The sequence below is a fragment of the Canis lupus genome, chromosome 15 (assembly GCF_011100685.1).
Source record: "Canis lupus familiaris isolate Mischka breed German Shepherd chromosome 15, alternate assembly UU_Cfam_GSD_1.0, whole genome shotgun sequence".
Taxonomy (NCBI): Eukaryota; Metazoa; Chordata; class Mammalia; order Carnivora; family Canidae; genus Canis; species Canis lupus.
In genome coordinates this window covers 16,004,311-16,024,999 of record NC_049236.1, presented here as the reverse complement: position 1 = coordinate 16,024,999, position 20,689 = coordinate 16,004,311, and the positions used below count along the sequence as shown (strand labels likewise).

At 41.9% G+C, this 20,689-nt stretch overlaps 1 pseudogene; it reads right to left on the bottom strand.

Annotated features, from left to right (window-relative positions):
* Positions 1-18,257: 18,257 nt before the first annotated feature.
* On the bottom strand, positions 18,258-19,941 carry LOC106559728 (annotated as a pseudogene).
* Positions 19,942-20,689: the final 748 nt, after the last annotated feature.

Sequence of the window (20,689 nt, the reverse complement as noted above, 5' to 3'; positions counted from 1 at the left end):
TAGAAACTCTGAGAATGCTGTTGTTTCAGACACAGTGTGTTTCTAGCAAGGAGGTGTGTTTATTTCTGCCTCTGAGTAAGCATGCATTGATCTCCACTCTTGTCTTTCACCAGTATAGTCACTTAGTACTCTGTCCTTGCTTCCGCAGCACCTAACACTTAAAATTAATAGTTTTTTTTTAAGATTTTATTTATTTATTCATGAGAGACACAGAGAGAAAGAGAGAGAGAGGCAGAGACACAGGCAGAGGGAGAAGCAGGCTCCATGCAGGGAGTCCAATGTGGGACTCGATCCCGGGACTCCAGGATCACGCTCTGTGCCAAAGGCAGGCGCTAAGCCACTGAGCCACCCAGGAATCCCCCCTAACACTTAAAATTAACATGAGTTTATATTTTCTAAGGAAAAGGATCTAAATGGCTTGGCCGCATCCCAGTCAGTAACTCCACCAAGCAGAATTTCTAGCTAGACCACTTCATGGCCTCCTGACCAACAAATAGATTGGCTGCCTTTGGGTCACGTGTCCATCCCTGACCCAGTTAGCTGTGGCCAGAGTGAGTAGTAAAGTTACTTGATACAAAGCATGGTCATCTATGCATAAGGAAGCACCCAGAGCCCCTTCTCCTAGCAAGGAGCTATAGGTGTGGCAGTTATTCACTCTCTGGTATAAATGACTTACAACAGTGACTTTCAAATGGGAAACCTCAATCAATCAATCATTCTTATATATAATGTCCATCCCTCCCAAGGGCTCAGCACAGTGCCCAGCACAGAGTAGACAACAATAATTATGCAGAATGGAAGGCCAGTGCATCCAAACAACACAGCACAAAAGGAGGCAATACAGAGTAGTGGTTTAGCATGTGGATTCTTGCCAATGACTGCTTGAGTTCAGATCCCAGCTCTGCTCCCCAGCAACCATATGACTTTAAGTAAGCCTCTTAACCTCCCTGAGACTTAGTTCTTACATCTGGAAAGTGAAGCCACAATGGCACCAATGACATAGGAACCTCGGGTACAGTAAATGAGCCAATATATATAAAGTGCTTTTCTATAGTCCCTGGCACATGGTGATGCCTCAGTAATAGTATCATTGTGATTTTCCTTTGTGAGATTCATGCTAATAATCATAAAGCTCTAGGCTAGATATAGGTCTGGAAGGCAGGAGTCACATCTTTCCCTCACCTGAGTGGGTAGGGTCCTATCACACAGAGAGCTGCCTAAGCACGCACTGATCCTGAGGCTGGCAAGGCCATGGTCCGCAGGCTGGACTTACTGTTTTTTCCCTGTGGCCTCGCCTACCTGGTTACAAGTAACCTGGAGTTTATGTGTCATCTAGGCAGCTATTGCTGATTTTAGCAAAGAAAGCCACTGAATGTATCAAACCTTTCTGGATCAGCAATAAATATATTAGTTACTGGGCAAGCAGGTTGCTAGACCCTCAATCTCTTGAAGTTACAGGTATGTCCAACAGAGAATAAGGGGAGAGAAGAGAGAGAAACAAGAGGGTACGTTGACCGCAGTCAAGGATTCCACAAGTTATAACTCAGTATCTAACCAAGCCAATCTTAATATTTCCAGTGTGGAGGAGTCTTCTGGTCCCCCTGTCTCGGCAGCCAACGATGAGATGGAGATGGCTATCTGTGCCTTTATGTGAATGTAGACATGTCTGAGATTGGAGGTTCATTCAGGGCAAGGTGTGGCCAGGCTTACACCCTCTTGAGCTCCACTCCAGGCTGGCATACAGACTGAGACTGAATGCTGATAGAAGATGAGGTTCTTCTTTGGAACCTACTTAACCAGGAAGGGATCCCCATGGAAGAGACTATGAGAATGTTTTGGAAAAGGAATGCGAGTAGTTGCCTTGGGTCGGGGTATGTGGAGGAGGCAGAGGGGTGGTGGGCAGGGAGAAGGAATAGAGAGAGCAGAGGGAAGATGGGGTCCCTGCCACAGGCTGGACCCTCGGTAGACTGAGCAAAGAGCAACGACAGAGCTCCATGGTGGCCTGCACTGGGGGCTGGAGCCTGAACCACTTCACCTCCCTTTGGGGCTTTCTGGGCCAGTAAGGCTGGGCCTCTGGGTTCCCTCCAGGTGCTCCAACTGCTACAAAACCTGGTCTGCCGTCCCCCCTCCCCAAGGAACGCCACACAGCAACGCCAACTCCCCCTTTACTGTGCCTAGCACCTGGTAGCCTTGAGGCACACTTGTCAAGGGAGAAGTTTCCATTAGGAGATCACAATTTTCTCTCCCCCACGAATTCAGCCAGGCATTTCCTTTGAGGAAGTGGTGGTACGTCAGGCACCACCAGGGGGCACTAGGGCCTCTAGGCACCAGGGGCCAAGGAGCATGAAATCCCTGAAGCTTGGAGGCCCAGGTCCCCGGCTCAGCCCCCGCCTCAGCCCCCTCCGGCAGGATGGGGGGAGACTGCGCTGCTGGCTTATCTAACGAGAAACGAGGGGACTGGGCCAAAGAGCCCTATTTCTGTCCAGCCCTACACTACCTGCCATAAAATTAAATGATCACAATGAGTACATTAATTACCTGACACGAATGCTTTAACATAACAAAATTATTAGCCATTTTAGATTTAGTGTTTGTACAGCACTTTATATTTGCAAGGGCGTCGCAATAACTTTCCCTGCTGAGGGTGCATTTCAGCCCTGAACGACATCCTAAAGGGTTTCTTCTGGCCAGCCAGCTGTCTGGCCTCTGCCACAGCTGGTCCCCTGCCTTTCTTGCCTGCACTGACTGCTTCTCTTCTCCTCCAGCTGCCACCTGGCAGCCCCCCGGGCAGCCCCCTCATCCGTTCACCAAACCCCTTTTGTCAGAGGGCCATGAGACAATTTCTTCACTGGTGCCCAGGTTCCCTACTTGATCCTGTATCAGAATTCAAGGGTCCAAGGGCAAGAGCCCTGGGCAGGGTTGGCCTTGATGTCCAGCCCGTCTCTCTCCTGTGCTGGTGGTGGTGGCAAGTATGGACACATGATGGGATGGGTTCTGCACATAGTAGGAATTCTGAGTTTGGGGTCTGATGTTGCTCAAACCACAGGAATTGACAGCTATGCCAAGTGTTAACTGTACCCACGCCACAGCCAACCCTAGGCCGTTGGGGGGCATGGCATTGAGGGGACCCGCCACTGTGCAGATTCAACTGCAGACTGCATGGGATATTACAGGAAACTTCACTAGTAAAGCTTGTTGCAGTTGGCGTGGGTGTGAAATCTGCTTCCCGGGGCAGAGAGATCAAAAGCCCAGTTGATGGATGTCTGTGTACCCAGCTCTCCTTGCTCGCTTTCATCTTCCTTCCAGAAAGAGGAGTAAACATTCAGCTAGTGAGCACTGCAGGTGTTCCCTTGAGGAGTGGAAAGGAATATCATTGAGAGCAGACAAGACCACCAATGAAGGTGTCCACAGGATATCAAGGGTCTCAAGAAGGAGCAAAATGAAGGGCATTTGCTGCAGTGGTTCCAGAATTTCTATGTAGGAAGATCTTTGGGGCAGCAGCAATTTGACTGGAAGGCAGCTGGGGGATTTAACCTGAAGCTGAATTTGTGAAGCTTATATGATGCAGATCAATAATATTTCCTAACATGCTTTTAGTCATACATTACAAAAGTGGAGAAAACATAAATTTTCTATATAAGGTTTATCTTGGTGCATAGTAGAGTGGCTAAGGGCAGACCTTTGGATCTATATTGCTTGGGCTCAAACTTTAGCTTCACCATTAACCATTGAGGTGACCTCAAGCAAGGGCTTTAGCTTCTCTATGATCTAATTTCCTCATCTATAAAATGTGGATAACTGTAGTGTCTACCTTACAGACTTGTGAAGATTAAATGAGTTAATCCATATAAATTGTTGAGCATATAATAAGTCTTCTTTAAGAGCTAGCTAGCTGGGATCCCTGGGTGGCGCAGCGGTTTGGCGCCTGCCTTTGGCCCAGGGCGCGATCCTGGAGACCCGGGATCGAATCCCATGTCGGGCTCCCGGTGCATGGAGCCTGCTTCTCCCTCTGCCTCTCTCTCTCTCTCTCTCTGTGACTATCATAAATAAATAAAAATTAAAAAAAAAAAAAAAGAGCTAGCTAGCTACTGTTACTTATTGGGAAGAGACAAGAGGGCCTATGGGAGGCTGTGGTGCTCAAAATGGGTGTTTGGAAGTCAATTTCTAAGTCATTCAAAGTGAAGGGGAGTTGAGGAGAAGGACTGAAGATTTAGGCAGGAATGGTGTATATGGTGGGATGCTGAGTAGACTCCTGGTAAAGTCCAGATAGTTCCATCTCTGTAGGGTTTTTGGAAGGGAAAAGGCTGGGTTCCAGGTCATTAAAGACTCACAGCCTTTCAGGGTACATTAAGGAGTGGGAGCTGCCTGGCACCCCCTTTGACAAAACTGATGTTATACCTAAGAGTAGGGGGAGGAATGACTATTCTCTTGCCTTTCTGAGCACAGTCTAGGAAACCTGTAGAAGGAGGTCTAGAATGGGAGGGAAGAGTATACGGGCCCAGGCAGGGGAGTGGGAGAGGTGGCATTGCAGGCACTGCCCCAGGGGCAGGACATCTGTGCAGTGGGCAGGTGGCCCTGTACCCCTGCTCTACCCCTGCCTGACTGTCTGGATTTTGGAGGGAGAGTGGCTCTCATGGCTAATCACAATGACCAGCTAATTAGCTGGCCTCCTCTTACCCTCCCTGCTGCCCTCAGGATCTGGGCCTCCTAAAAACTCAAGGGGAATGAGGAACAGTGACCACTCTAGGGAAGAGGGAACATCCTGGTTCTTGGCCCTGACCCAAAGTGGTAATGGGATGGAGATGAGCTGAGTAGGTAAGGAAACCTGGTCTCTGGGTGGGTCCTGGAAAGCCACAGGCCTATGGAGTGGGGAGGCTTGTGCACCTCATGCCACATTTCCCTCTAAAGTAAAACAAGGAACTCTGACAAGCTTCCCCTAAAAGCCTCTTCCAGCCACAAGCCTGTATGAGATTCTGTCTCTTATTGTGGTTGTTGCATAAAGGAAAATGAGAGAGCAGACCTGAGGTCTTACTATGACTCTTCTAAGCTCTGGAACCTTAAAACTTAAATGTATAGGCCAAACCCCTGGTCCTCTCCCACATTCCTGACACAGAGTAGGCTTACCCACCATCCAAGTGAACAAAAAGGCCCAGATGTACAGGTTTCTTCATTGGAAGAACATTTTCAGGAAAACTCTGGATTAAGAATTAGAGCCAGCTAGAAAACTTCCAACCTTGTTACTTGGAGACAGTCATCTAGTCTAGGGATCTTCAAAGGTGATTCCTTAGTCCAGGAAGAAAAGATTAGAATTTGTATGTATTTTAAATGTAAGGAAGAAAAAAAAAATAAATGTAAGGAAGAAAGAAATTGGGTTTTACTGATATTTGACATACACTTTGGGATAGGCACCCTACCTGGTAGGTCACCTTCATGAAGGAACACGATGTATCCTGAAAGGAAGCAGGGAATTCAACAATATGGAAGATTGACAGAGGTTCTTAAGATGTGTTGCAATTAACATGTGCCCAATTAAGGGATTTACTGATTATTTTAACTAGTTTTATTTTTTTTAATTAATTAATTAATTTATTTATGATAGGCACACAGTGAGAGAGAGAGAGAGGCAGAGACACAGACAGAGGGAGAAGCAGGCTCCATGCACCGGAGCCCGACGTGGGACTCGATCCCGATTCTCCAGGATCGCGCCCTGGGCCAAAGGCAGGCGCTAAACCGCTGCGCCATCCAGGGATCCCAATTTTAACTAGTTTTAGCTAAACATCTTCATAGAATGGACAGTGTTTAAAAGATTCCTATAGGGATCCCTGGGTGGCGCAGCGGTTTAGCGCCTGCCTTTGGCCCAGGGCGCGATCCTGGAGAATCGGGATCGAGTCCCACGTCGGGCTCCGGTGCATGGAGCCTGCTTCTCCCTCTGTCTGTGTCTCTGCCTCTCTCTCTCTCTCACTGTGTGCCTATCATAAATAAAATAAAATAAGATAAAATAAAATAAAAAAGATTCCTATAAAGAAAACATGATTTTTAAATAATGTTTACATTATTGTGTAATGTAATTTAGTGCTTACAAAAAATGTAAGCACAATGGCTTCTACTCCTAGTGGGAACCCTTAGACAGATTATCAGATAAAAACAATTGGAAGCCAATCAGATCTGACAAGGAGTCAGCAATAATCTTTTGAATTTATTTATTTATTTATTTAAAAGATTTATTTATTTATTTATTTATTTATTTATTTATTTATTTATTTATTCATGATAGACACACACAGAGAGAGAGAGAGAGGCAGAGAGAGAAGCAGGCTCCATGCAGGGAGCCCGACGTGGGACTCAATCCCTGGTCTCCAGGATTGTGCCCTGGGCCAAAGGCAGGCGCTAAACTGCTGCGCCACCCAAGGATCCCTACCTTTTGAATTTATTAAGAAGAGTATTTGAAATATGGATTTACATACATTATAGTGAATTCTACCCTAAGTATATATTGTACCTTAAGATATTAGCTGATGGTAGTAATTTAGAAATAAATATACATATATTGAGAGCTGGTGTGCTTTTTTTTTTTTTTTACCGAGTATGCACTGTCAAGAAGTTTGGAGACCACTATTTCAGTTTATCTGTATCTCAGGTTTTGTCAAAAATAATTATTGTTTTCCAGAAAAGTGATGGGATAAAACTTCACTTCTCTTAATTTATGATATGTTATTTGGTGTCTGGACTGTCATTTTCTGTCTGTGAAACCTTGTACAAGTGTCTTAAAACTCTCTGAACCTTGCTTTGCTTATCTGTAAATCATTATAGGTTTGTTATGAGATTATAGAAAAATGTTTAAATGTCTGTCACATTGTGGGCCCTTGATAAATGGTTGACATTATTACAAAGAAAGGTATTACTAAGCCAAATTGAGAGGATTAATAAGTTAATAGGACAAACAATGTTTTGGTGTACAACATTTTAAAAAAATACCTGAAGTTTCAAATTCCCTTAGGACTAAGGGCTGAGGATCTAGAGAGGAATTTTTTTTTTAATATTTTATTTATTCATGAGAGACACAGAAAGAGAGAGAGAGGCAGAGACAGGCAGAGGAAGAAGCAGGCTCCATGCAGGGAGCCTGACATGGGACTCGATCCCGGGTTTCCAGGATCATGCCCTGGGCCAAAGGCAGGCACTAAACCGCTGAGCTGCCCAGGCTGCCCTAGAGAGGAATTTGGTAGGGAGTCTATGGCCTAGAATTTGGAGCTGGCCTTGTCTAGGTTACTACAGCAGCCTCCAGACTAATGTCCCTGCCTTCCTTGTCACTCATTTCCATGCGTAAAAACCTTGGCTAACTCTTGTACTACACAATTCTCTGTTATATACTGTCTTGAAGTGCTCAGCAATCTTTCTTCAATTTAGACGTCTCTTCCCAGATAAAACTGTTGTAGTTAGGAAGGACTTAGAACTTGCAAATAAGGAAAATAAGGTTGCTCCTGAGAGAATCTAACTTAATGGGCAGGTGATGAAAGGAACCCGAGGTCTCCTGGGCCCCTGGGAACGGTTACTTGACTACTAATCAGTGATCTGAACACATATAAGGAAAGAAAGCTTCAGTGTGGTCTGCAATACAACTCAAAATAGAAGAAAGCCACAGAGATCAACGTTAACTGAATGCGTCCAGCATTGACCATGGGACAAAGAAAGACAGTTGGAAACAGGAGAACCTGGTCTTCCTCCCTTGTATGTCTCTAATAAAGATACTCAGCATTCTAGTCATCTTCGATCTCCTGGATGAAATAGTCCTCTTTTTTAAATTACTAGGTCTGGCAATCCCATCAGGCTACTGGTTTACTAATTCTGCTTCTTAGGTATTTAGATATTGAGATGGGGGCGCCTCTGATAGGATTTTAAGCATTCCAGTTAATTGAAAAGTATATCTCTATTCTTTGTGTGAATCTGACAATCTTAGTTTACGTGAATCTGATAATTTAGTAAAGATATTAGCAAAAAAAGATGAAACTTATGAGGTAGGAGAAAATACAGTAGAATATTTTTTTAATCATGTGGTTGAAATGCTCCTTTTAAGTAAGACCTACCATCCAGAATCTATAAAGGAAAATACTTAACTTCTATACAAAGAAAAACACTATAAACAAATTTGAAAGACACAATAGACTAGGATCACACATTGGCTACTTACATAATAAATAAAGGATTCCTATCCACCATGTATGAAGAAAACCTAATAATAAATAAGGAAAAGACAACTCAAGAGAAGAATGAGCAGAGGATATAAATTAGAAAAGTGACATAAAATATATCTAATAATATGTCTCAGAAACATTTGAAAATGGTTCAAGTTCACTTTTAACCTCTTCCATAAGATTGCTATAATTTTAAAAAGATACATGAGAGGGGCATATAACTGCTATTTAATTTAAAAATTGTTAGTGTTTTTAATACAATTGATGAGGGTATGGGAAAACATATTTTCAAATACTGTTAATGGGCTGTGTTAGTACGGCTTCTTTTGGAGGATCACTTGGAAGGATATATCCAAATGTGACTTGCTATTATATAGGCACATCTCAGAGATATTGCAGGTTAGGTTCCAGGCCACCCCATTAAAGCAAATGTCACAATAAAGCGAATGTCACAATAAAGCCAGTCAAATGAATTTTTTATTTCCCAATGCATATAAAAGTTATATTTACACTACCCTGTAGTCTATTAAGTATGCAATAACGTTATGTCTAAAAAATACATATACCTTAATTAAAAAATGCTTTATTGGTAAAAAATGCTAACCTTCATCTGAGCTTTTAGTGAGACCTAATCTTTTTGCTGGTGGAGGGTCTTCCCTTGATGTTGATGGCTGCTGACTGGTCAGGGTGATGGTTGTTCAAAGCTGGGATGGCTGTGACAATTTCTTAAAATAAGACAACAGGGCAGTCTGTCTCATTGATTAACTCTTCCTTTCACAAAAGATTTCTCTATAGTATGCAATGCTATTCGACAGCATTTAACCCACATTAGAATTTCTTTCAAAATTGGACTTAATCTTTGCAAACTTAACCAACTAATTTTTTTTATAAATTTTTATTTATTTATGATAGTCACACACACACAGAGAGAGAGAGAGAGAGAGAGAGAGGCAGAGACACAGGCAGAGGGAGAAGCAGGCTCCATGCACCAGGAGTCCGACGTGGGATTCGACCCCTGGTCTCCAGGATCACGTCCTGGGCCAAAGGCAGGCGCCAAACTGCTGCGCCACCCAGGGATCTCTTAACCAACTAATTTTATGTTATATCCTAAATCCTTTATCATTTCCACAATCTTCACAGTATCTTCATTGGAAGGAGATTCCATCTCAAGAAACCACTTTCTTTGTTCATCCATAGGAAACAACTCCTAATCCATTCAGGTTTTACTATGAGATTGCATCAATTCAGCCACATTTTGAGGCTCCCCTTCTAATTCTAGTTCTCTTGCTCCTTCTATCACATCTACTACTCCACATCGCAGCTACTTCTCCACTAAAGTCTTGAACCCTTCAAAGTCATCTATGAGGATTGGAATCAACTTCCTCCAAATTCCTATTAATGTTGCCGTTTTGACCTCTTCCCATGAATCACAAACGTTCTTAATGGCATCTGGAATAGTGAATCCTTTTGAGAAAGTTTTCAATGTACTTTGCCCAGATTCATCAGAGGAATCACTCTCTATGGCAGCTATAACTTTACAAAATGTATTTCTTAAATAATAAATTTGAAAGTTGAAATTACTCCTTGATCCAAGGGCACCAGAATGAATGCTGTGTTAGCAGGCACGAAAACAACATTAATCTCACTGTATAGGGCAGCCTGGGTGGCTCAGTGGTTTAAGTGCCTGCCTTCAGCCCAGGGCGTGATCTTGACGTCCCAGGATCGAGTCCCATATCAGACTCCCTGCTCCTCCCTCTGCCTGTGTCTCTGCCTCTCTCTCTCTCTTTCTCTCTGTCTCTCATGAATAAATAAATAAAATCTTTAAAAAAAAAAAATCTCATTGTACATCCCCATTAGAGCTCTTGGGTAACCACGTGCACCATCAATGAGCAGCAATATTTTTTTTTAATTTTTTTTAATTTATGATAGTCACACAGAGAGAGAGAGAGAGAGAGGGGCAGAGACACAGGCAGAGGGAGAAGCAGGCTCCATGCACCGGGAGCCCGACGTGGGATTCGATCTCGGGTCTCCAGGATTGCACCCTGGGCCAAAGGCAGGCGCCAAACCGCTGCGCCACCCAGGGATCCCAATGAGCAGCAATATTTTGAAAGGGATCTTTTCTCCTGAGCAGTAATTCTCAACGGTGGGCTTAAAGTATTCAGTAAACTATGTTGTAAACAGAATGATAAATGAGCATTTGCTTCAACTTAAAATTTCCCGCTGTAGTGACCTCTAGCAAGAGAGTCAGTCTGCCCTTTGATGCTTTGAAGCCAGGCATTGACTTCTCTCTAGCTATGAAAGTTTTAGATAGTATCTTCTTCCAATATAAGGCTGTTTTGTCTATATTGAATCTGTTGTTTAGTCTAACAATCTTCATTAATTGTCTTATAGCCAGATCTTCTGGATAATTTGCTGCGGCTTCTGCATCAGCACTTGCTGCTTCACCTTGCACTGTTCTGCTACAGAGATGACTTCATTCCTCCAACCTCATGAACCCACCTCTGCTAGCTTCCCACTTTTCTTCTGCAGTTTTGTCATCTCTTGGCCTTCACAGAATCGAAGGGAGTGAGGGCCTTTCTCTGGATTAGGTTTTGAGTTAAGAGAATATTGTGGTTGGTTTAATCTTCTATCCAGACCTCTCAAATTTTTTCTATATTAGCAATAAGGATGTTTTGTTTTCTTTTCGTTGATGTGTTCACTGGAATAGCACTTTTAATTTCTTTCTTTTTTTTTTTTAAGATTTTATTTATTCATTCATGAGAGACAGAGGCAGAGACACAGGCAGAGGGAGAAGCAGGCTCCATGCAGGGATCCTGACGTGGGACTCGATACCAGGTCTCCAGGATCACGCCCTGGGCCGAAGGCAGGTGCTAAACTGCTGAGCCGCCTGGGCTGCCCCTCCCTGGCACTTTTAATTTCATTCAAGAACTTTCCCTTTGCATTTGTGACTTGACTAACTATTTGGCTTAAGGGGCCTAGCTTTTGGCCTATTGCAGCTTTTGACATGCCTCCCTTGCTACACTTAATCATTTCTATCTTTTGACTAAAAATGAGAGATGTACAACCTTCCTTTTGCTCAAACACTTAAGAGGCCACTGTAGGGTTATTAACTGGCCTAACTTCAGTACAGTTTTATCTCAGAGACTAGGAAGGCCTGGGGAGAGAGACCAGGAGAACTGCCAGTTAGTGGAGCAGTTAGAACACATAAAAGATTTATGGATTAAGGTTGCCAGTTTAGGGGTGCCTGGGTGGCTCAGTGGTTGAGCATCTACCTTTAGTTCAGGGTGTGGTCCCAGGTCCGGGGATCGGGTTCTGCATCAGGCTGCTTGCAGGAAACCTGCTTCTCCCTCTGCCTGTGTCTCTGCCTCTCTCTGTATGTCTCTCATGAATAAATAAATAAAATCTTTTTTAAAAAGTTTGCCAGCTTATATATAAACACAGTTCATGGTGCCCCAAAACAATGACAATAGTAATATCAAAGGTCACTGATCACAGGTCACCATAACAAAACTAATAATAATGAAAAAGTTTGAGATATTGCAAGAATTACCAAAATGAGGGGCACCTGCCTGGTATAGTCAGTCAAGGCTCTGACTCTTGTTTTCAAATCAGGTTGTAATCTCATGGTTGTGGGATTAGGCCTGCCTTAGGCTCTGCGCTCAGCATGGAGTCTGCTTGAGATTCTCTCTCTATCCCTTCTGTTTATGCTATTACTCAAATAAAATATAAAGTAAATCTTTTTTAAAAGTTACCAATATGTGTCATAGAGACACAAAATGAGCAAATGCTGTTGGAAAAACGGTGCAAATAGACTTGCTTAATGCAGGATTGCCACAATTTATAAAAAACTATGAAATGCCATAAAGCGATGTACAATAAAACAAGATATAACTTACTTGAAAAACAACTCAACTAAGAAGAAAATTCATGGGTTGCATTTGCTTCTCCTCACACCCCTGAAGTCATGCTTCATTGTTTTTCTGATATTGAATGTTGCTTTACTTTTACCCCAGCACTTCCATTCATCTCTTGGTTGGCTTGATTTCATCTTAAGTTGTTTTTTCAGGAAGGATTGTATGTTATTTACTTCCCAAGTTCTTGCTTGTTTGAAAATGTGTGTTGTTGGCTTGTTGACTTAAATGACAACCTGACCAGATATTATATTCTTGGGCTCACTTTATTTCCCTAGAAACTTTGCAGGCACTGAATGCTGCTGTGGAGAAATCTGAGTCAGGCCTGATTCTTCCTTCTTATAAGTGACCTGTTTTTTCTGCAGAATTCTGCAAAAGAATTGCTTCTTTATCCTGAAAGCTGAAGAACTTAATCAGGATATATTTTAGTTTCAGTTGTTCATTGTTGGTTTTCTTGCAATACAGTATGTCCTTTTCATGTGTAGATTCAGTTCTCCACAGCTCTTCATATCAGGAAAAATTTCTTCTGTCATATATTAAAGCACCTTTTCTTTTTAATTTGTTGTGTTCTTGCACCTGGTTTTACGTTTCCAAAGCATGTGTCACTATTTGAAAGTATCTTATTTATTAGTTTAATGTCTTTCTAACCCTTGGAATGTAAATTCCATGAGAAAGGAATTTTATCTCTCTATTGTCATTTCTGTATCCCCACTATCATGAGCAGTGCCCAAGAAGACTATTGCTGTTTCAATAAATATTTATTTCCAATTTTATAAATTATGCAGTGAACATTCTCAGCATATATCTCTTTGAAACATTTAAATGATCTCTTTAGAGTAAATTTCTGGAGGTGGGATTACTATATCAAGAGGTACACACATTTCATATTATGTTCTCCATTGTCAAACTATTTCCAGAAAGATTGTTCAAATTTATGCTCCACCTACAGAGCAGGTTAGTGCCCATTCTCCTTACCTACACGAAATGTAGTCAACCTTTCTAATCTATAAGTAAAATGTAATAGCTTATTGTTTTATTTGTATTTTCTTTTTTAAAATATTTATTTATTTATGATAGACATAGAGAGAGAGAGAGGCAGAGACACAAGAGGAGGGAGAAGCAGGCTCCATGCCAGGAGCCCGACATGGGACTCCATCCCGGGACTCCAGGATCGCGCCCTGGGTCAAAGGCAGGTGCCAAACCACTGAGCCACCCAGGGATCCCCTATTTGTATTTTCTTTAGACTATTAGACACTTGTAGATCTTAGACTGAATTTTGTATTTATGCAGCTTGACCTTTTGCTAGTAGGTTGTTAATATTTTCTTGTTGATTTATAAGAGCTAGTTAGATATTTGTTATTAACTCCTTTTAATTAAGTATTATAAATATTTTCACTATTTGTTATTTGTCTTCTGGTCTTATTTATGGCTTTCTCACCATGCAGAATGTTTACATTGGTATGTGGTTACTGGTTGTTCTTTACAGCTTCTAACTTTTGGGACATGTTTTGAAAGGCTTTCTTCAACTCCAAGGTTATACAAATATTTCCCCATGTCTTCTTCAAGTATTTTTATGGTTTCATTCCCCCCACATACTTGGGTCTAAGAAGTGAGGTAGGGATAAATTTGTATTTTTTCTAAATGGATGGTCATTCTAAATGGATGACCAGTTATTCCAAAATCATTTACTGAATTATCCAACATATATCCACTGAATAGCATTTATTGATTATCATGTGCCAGGCACTAAATCCTTTACATGCATAATCTAGTTTAATCCTTACATCAAGAGATGACAAAATCTGGGCAGCCCGGGTGGCTAAGTGGTTTAGCGCCACCTTCCGCCCAGGGCGCTTCGGGCTCCCTGCAGGGAGCTTGCTTCTCCCTCTGCCTGTGTCTCTACCTCTCTCTCTCTCTTTCTGTTTCTTATGAATAAATAAATAAAATATTTAAAAAAAATAAATATAGAGAGATTATTTAAATTTGGGGAGATGTGAGAGAGGGAGATTCAAAGGTGATTCAGGTTTCTGGAAGGAATAGATTTAATGGGAAAGTGATGAGTTTTCTTTTAAACACGCTGAGTTGGAGATACCTTGGAGATATTCATTTGAAGATGTCAGGTAAGCAGGTATATCAATCTGGAGCTGAAACAAGAATTCTGAACTCGGGTATGAATTTGAGGAGTATATGCATACTGATAATAATTAAACCCATGGGAAGAGCTACAATTACTTAAGGAAAGGGTATTGAATCAAAAGAGAAAAGCTCCCAGGACAGATTGCTGAAACACTCCGACATTTAAAGGTTTAGTAATACAGGAGGGAGAAGCCAGTAAAAATGTCTGTAAAAGGCTGCCAGACAAGAGAAACCAGGAGAGTATGGTGTCTTAGAAGACAAGGAAAGAGTGCATTCAAGGAGGGAGTTCAAGGTTAATTCTAAGAGTGAGTGAAATGATGGACCATGAACACTAAGCTAGATAAACAGAGAAGTAAAGACAGGAAGGGGGTAATAGAAAGGAAGTGAAGTGATCAATAATCTTTTCAAACAAAGGGAAGGACAATTGCACTCAGACTGGTATAGTAAGTGAGCTGGAGGTATAGGTGATTGTGGTCAGAAAGTGGACTTTTAGAATTAGAGATTTTAGGGGAAGGGGGAAAAGAATTTAGTGATTTTAGGAATGAAGAAAGTAGAGGAGTTTTAGGAGATGATGACAAGGTCCAGGGAGTGACTGGGGCGGGGGGCGGTAGGTGGTCAAGTAACATTAGAGGAGGACGTTGGAGATTAGGTGGGTCTTTCATGAGGACTCTGAACTCACTTAGGATGAGTTCACTTGTACTGGCGGTACAAGATAACACAGTAATGAGTGCCAATATCTTCTGTGAACAATGAGTACATGGGAGGCAGATAGATTACAGTTAGTGAGGGAGAGGATGGCAGGGGTTTTTACAAAAGGGTGGGGGAAGCAGTGGACTCCAAATAGCACTGGGGAGTATCCTAGTCTCCTGACACTAAATAGGTGTGAAAGTGTGAGCAGACCTCACTGGAGGGAGCAGCACAGAAGGTACTGACCTAGAGAAGGCCAGGTTTACATAAGTATAGAAGTGGAAGGAGGGTAGCCCTGGTGGCCCAGCTGTTTAGCGCCACCTTCGGCCCAGGGCGTGATCCTGGAGACCTAGGATCGCGTCCCACATCAGGCTCCCTGCATGGAGCCTGCTTCTCCCTCTGCCTGTGTCTCTGCCTCACTCTCTCTCTCTCTCTCACTCTCTGTATCTGTTGTCTGTCATGAATAAATGGGTAAAATCTTTAAAAAAAAATTTTTTTTGAAAAGTGGAAGGAACATTCAGGAAAATGATTGTGTAGAAGTTGGAATTCCAGAGGACAAATGGAAGGTTTGCATAGGGAGAGAGGATAGGGATTGTACTAGGCTTAAGGAAGTTCAGAGCATTTTAGGAATGACAGTTCCATAGAGGACAGGGGTAGAGAGCAGGTAATTATATTTGGGGCTTTGACCTATCAAAATAGGAATGAAATAGGAAAGATGGGACACCTGGGTGGCTCAGCGGTTGAGCCCCTGCCTTTGGCTCAGGGCATATCCCATGGTCCCCAGATCAGGTCCCACATCGGACTCTCTTCATGGAGCCTGCTTCTCCCTCTGCCTGTGTCTCTGCCTTTCTGTGTCTCTTATGAATGAATAAATAAAATCTTTAAAACAACAACAAAATGGGAATGAAGCTTGCCAGATGTAGTCACAGCTGACTCTTGGAGAATAGTGGACATAAAGTCTTAATAAAAGTCAGCTGTAGTCTGTAAGATCCTACAAGTTTTTGTTTTCATGCACAAGTGTGATTAGTCACAGTAGATGCAACAGAGGACAGTAATGGGAGCTAAGAGGCTTGAAGTTCAAGTTTCTTTGAGGGAAGGAATGAACAGTGGTCCTAAGATTAAATTCTTAGGCGTAGCATCAACTGGTGCCCTCTTTAATCAGGGGTTGGAGGCCTTGGTACTTAGAGCTCGGGGTAGGGTATGAGAAAGAGGGACTTAGTAGTAGCCCAGGAACTGAGCCTAGAGCTACAGATGCAGGTCTAGTTTAGGGCTTCCACTGGTGGGGCCCCTGGGTGGCTCAGATGTTTGGCATCTGCCTTCAGCTCAGATCAGGATCTCCAGGTCCTGGGATGGAGCCCCATATCTGGCTCCCTGCTCAGCAGGGAGTCTGCCTCTCCCCCACATTTGTTCCCTCTCTCTCTCTCTCAAGTGAATAAATAAAATCTTAAAAGAACTTCCACTGGAGAAAAATTTTTATTTTTACTCTCTCAATGCCAAATGAGAAATGATGCCAAAACTATTATCTCAAAGTATTTTCACTCGTTATTACAGGCTCAAATTTTAAATGATCTGGGCCATTTGCCCCAAGTTTCCTTTGTATTTTAGCAAAGCGTGTATTTGCTTAATTCGTAATTTACATAATCGTTGGTAAGTTAAATTTTCCAATGCAAGAGAAATCATGGTTTCAGGTTGGTATAACTATAGAATTCAGAAGTCTCAACGAAACTTAAAGTTGTCACATTTCAGGAGGGAAAGTATAAATCTTAGTTTTTAATTTGTTCTTTTCTTGCCAATGTCTTATAGAATCGATAGAAAATACATTAGCAGAACTAGGCCAGTGTCATATACAGTGCATCTCCCTCACGGCCCTCAGCTCCTTGGGACTTCTTGTTCACTAAACTTCTGGGGATGCTTTTGGTTTCTAACACTTGGTATCTATTATGGATATATTCTATTTTTTCACCATGGAAGCTCTTTGTTTTTTACCCACATATAATCCCTTCTTAGATGCATATTTTTCTACATTTTAACAGCTCAGAAACTGATATACTTCTCATAATCCGAGCTGTCTTTTATTTGCTGAAATATAGTCCTTGGTATCCCTCCCCTCCCACAGCCTAACATAATTCCTGACACACAGGAAGCACTGAACAAATGTTTGTTTATTGATTGACTAATATGTAAATTAAGAAGAGGCCATACAAGTTGAATTATTTCTTAAATACCAATTTTAACTTGACCTCCAGCATTTATTCAGACTCTTAAGTTTCATAAGTCTTTATTCAATAAAATGTTAGGTTGTTACAAAAATAGAGGAAAGGAATAAAGAAAGTGTAATAATTCATCTGCCTTTATAATTATTTAAAATGGATTTAATATTTACAAGGCATTCCTTAACAGCACGTACCTTACTTTTGTGTAGAATTTTTCACCAAAACAACAAACCATGCTATATATAAGATATATATAGATAGATAGATATAGATATAGATATATGGCTATTAGAATAACAGAGGGATGCTTGACGCCTCAGTCCATAGAGCATGATCTTGGGATCATGAGTTCAAGCCCCACATTGGATGTAGGGATTACTATTTTTATTTTATTTTATTTTCTTAAAGATTTTATTTATTTATTCATGAAAGACACACAGAGAGAGGCAGAGACACAGGCAGAGGGAGAAGCAGGCTCTATGCAGGGAGCCTGACGTGGGACTCGATCCTGGGATTCCAAGGATCACGCCCTGGGCCAAAGGCAGATGCTCAACGGCTGAGCCACTCAGGTATCCCAGGATTACTTTTTAAAAAAAAAAAGGGATCCCTGGGCGGCTCAGCGGGTTGGCGCCTGCCTTCGGCCCAGGGCGTGATCCTGGAGTCCTGGGATCGAATCCCACGTCGGGCTCCCTGCATGGAGCCTGTTTCTCCCTCTGCCTATGTCTCTGCCTCTTTCTCTCTCTGTCTCTCATGAATAAATAAATAAAATCTTAAAAAAAAAAAAACACTCACTTTATGGGATATGTGGCTGGCTCAGTCAGGGTAGCATGCAACTCTTAATCTTGGGGTTGTAATTTCGAGCCCCACATTAGGTGTAGGGATTACTTAAATAAATAAACTTTAAAAAATGAATAATAGGGAAAGTATATGATTTACCTAAGTTCCACAACTAGTCAGGCTTGGTTTCTTGGTTTATAGTACTTGTTCTTTACATTGAGCTGGGTTGTCCCATGGAAAGACACATGCACCAAAATCATTCTTAAATGCAGCGCATTTGTACAAAGTGCTTCTTAAAACTGATTGCTTTAAAGTGAAATTCTAACTGCATATGTGCTGTTGCATTAATCTCTTTCTAGTCTTCAGAAGAAGGAGAAAAGGGGAAAGGGAAAAGATGCAGCACAGCTGAAGTATAATTGCTTTTAGGCATCGTTCAATGAGGGAGGCAGTAAAAAAAGTGAAACTCCTATTATTACTTAGTAAAGAGCACCTTATTTAGCTCTTGGGAAAGATTGAAGGACATTTGCTGCTAAAATGCAATTTTCATTCACTTTGAAGGAATCATCACAAGTATCAACTAACTTAGAATCCTTAAGTCATCCTCATGAAATGTTTATATTCCTTTGTCTTACCTTTTCTGCCCATGCCGCTGTGGTGTCACTCTCCACTGCTTAGCTTTGATTCGACTTTCGGAGTAATCTTTGCCTCTACATATACATTTCCAGGCTCTCCTTAGGTTATTCCCTTTCTTGCTTTTGCTTTCATTGCAATGATATCTTCTCTGACATCCATTTTAGCAAGATTAAATTCCTTTTGCCCCTGAATATTTGGTTTTTCCCTACCTACAAGCTGGTTTTGAAGTCAGGTGTGTTCCAGGGTAGAAGTGTCTATTTTCCATTTCACTGAAGTTATTTCCTGGAGGGACACTTGGGTGGCTCAGGTTAAGCTGCTGCCTTTGGCTCAGGTCATGATCCCAGAGTCCTGGGATTCAGCCTCGCATCAGGCTCCCTTCTCAGCGGGGAGTCTGCTTCTCCCTCTGCCCCTCACCCTGCTCATGCTCACTCTCTTTCTCTCTCTCTCCATCTCTCTGTCAAATAAATAAAGTCTTTATTTAAAAAGTTACTTCCTGGAATTACTTGTCTCTTGGGGAAAGAAGGATGGTTTTCAATGAAGCTACTTCAGAAAATAGTGAGCAGTAATTTTGCAAGTTATAGTGAAGGATCTTGGTAGCAGTGGTTACCCTCCTTTATGGGGAAGTTACCATATCAATGCTTTATTTTTCCTTTCCCACTCAAGATGCTTACAAGTTATTGGAGAAGGGACTTCTTGTGACTTCCAGATATTTCCCCCTTTGACTTCTTTTTTCAATTATTCATTTATATTTAGTTAGTTTTGCTCTCTAGCTAGGTTTTACTTTTTTTTTTTTTTTTTTCCAAAAAAGCTCTGGGGCAGCCGGGGTGGCTCAGCGGCTTAGCGCCGCCTTCAGTCCCTGGTGTGATCCTGGAGACCCGGGATCCAGTCCCATGTCAGGCTCCCTGCAGGGAGCCTGCTTCTCTCTCTGCCTGTGTCTCTGCCTCTCTCTCTCTCTCCTCTCTGTGTATTCTCATGAATAAATAAATAAAATCTTTAAAAACAAACAAACAAACAAACAAACAAGCTCTGGCCAATTTTATTAGAGAGAGATTTTTCATGTTTTGCTTTTCACCAGTCTGTTCTGACATGCTTCTAATGATATCAGAATCACCTGGATTAATGATAACCAGTGTGCATACTCCACAGTATTTCCCACATTCTAAACCCAATTCAATAGTCTTGCCACTGTACTGATGATGGACACCAGGTTTGGCCAACATGGCTTAATACTCTATTTCAGATTTCCTCAAAGCTGGGCAGTTGTTGGCAAGGATGATCAGTGTTGCTTTTGCCATCTCTGATTATTTTCAGATTCTGCTTGTACCCCAACACATACTTTCCACTTTTCATGATGAGTTGGAGCCCAGAGTAGAAAGATTCCAGTGGCCTTTTCATCTTCTATGCATCCACTGTATTTCCTGCCTTAGGTTTTTTTTTTTTTTTTTTTTTTTTTTTAAGAATTTTTTTTTAATTTTTATTTATTTATGATAGTCACAGAGAGAGAGAGAGAGAGAGAGGCAGAGACATAGGCAGAGGGAGAAGCAGGCTCCATGCACCGGGAGCCCGATGTGGGATTCGATCCCGGGTCTCCAGGATCGCGCCCTGGGCCAAAGGCAGGCGCCAAACCGCTGCGCCACCCAGGGATCCCTCTGCCTTAGGTTTTGAGCAGGCCCCAACCAAGAGCAGCTGCTAAGATGGCTATGAGTGAGGAAAAGTCACTGTATTTTACTTATTAAGCTATATTTTAGCTAATTTTCTGAGTGGGTGTTTAATCTAAGCTTTGATTATTTTATCTATAAAATATGGATGGAAATGCCTACCTATCAGGGTTTTTGTGACATTGTCCATCCAGAAATGGTAGCTAGTTCATTTCATAGCTCTTTATAAAATGTCATTCAATTCAGTACATTCCTTCACTATCTACAACTCGAAATCACTGTAATTTCTTGCTCTGCTCTTGTCCTAAATGTTCTTGCCCTTAACTCACTTAACTTTTCCAAATTCACATGGTCTTCTGGTTGGCTGGTCATATAGTTTATTGGGCACTTTTTTTTTTTTTTTTTTTTTTTAAGTAAGCTGTATGGCCAACATGGGGCTTGATTCAAGACCCTGAGGTCAAGAGTTGCATGCTTTACCAACTGAG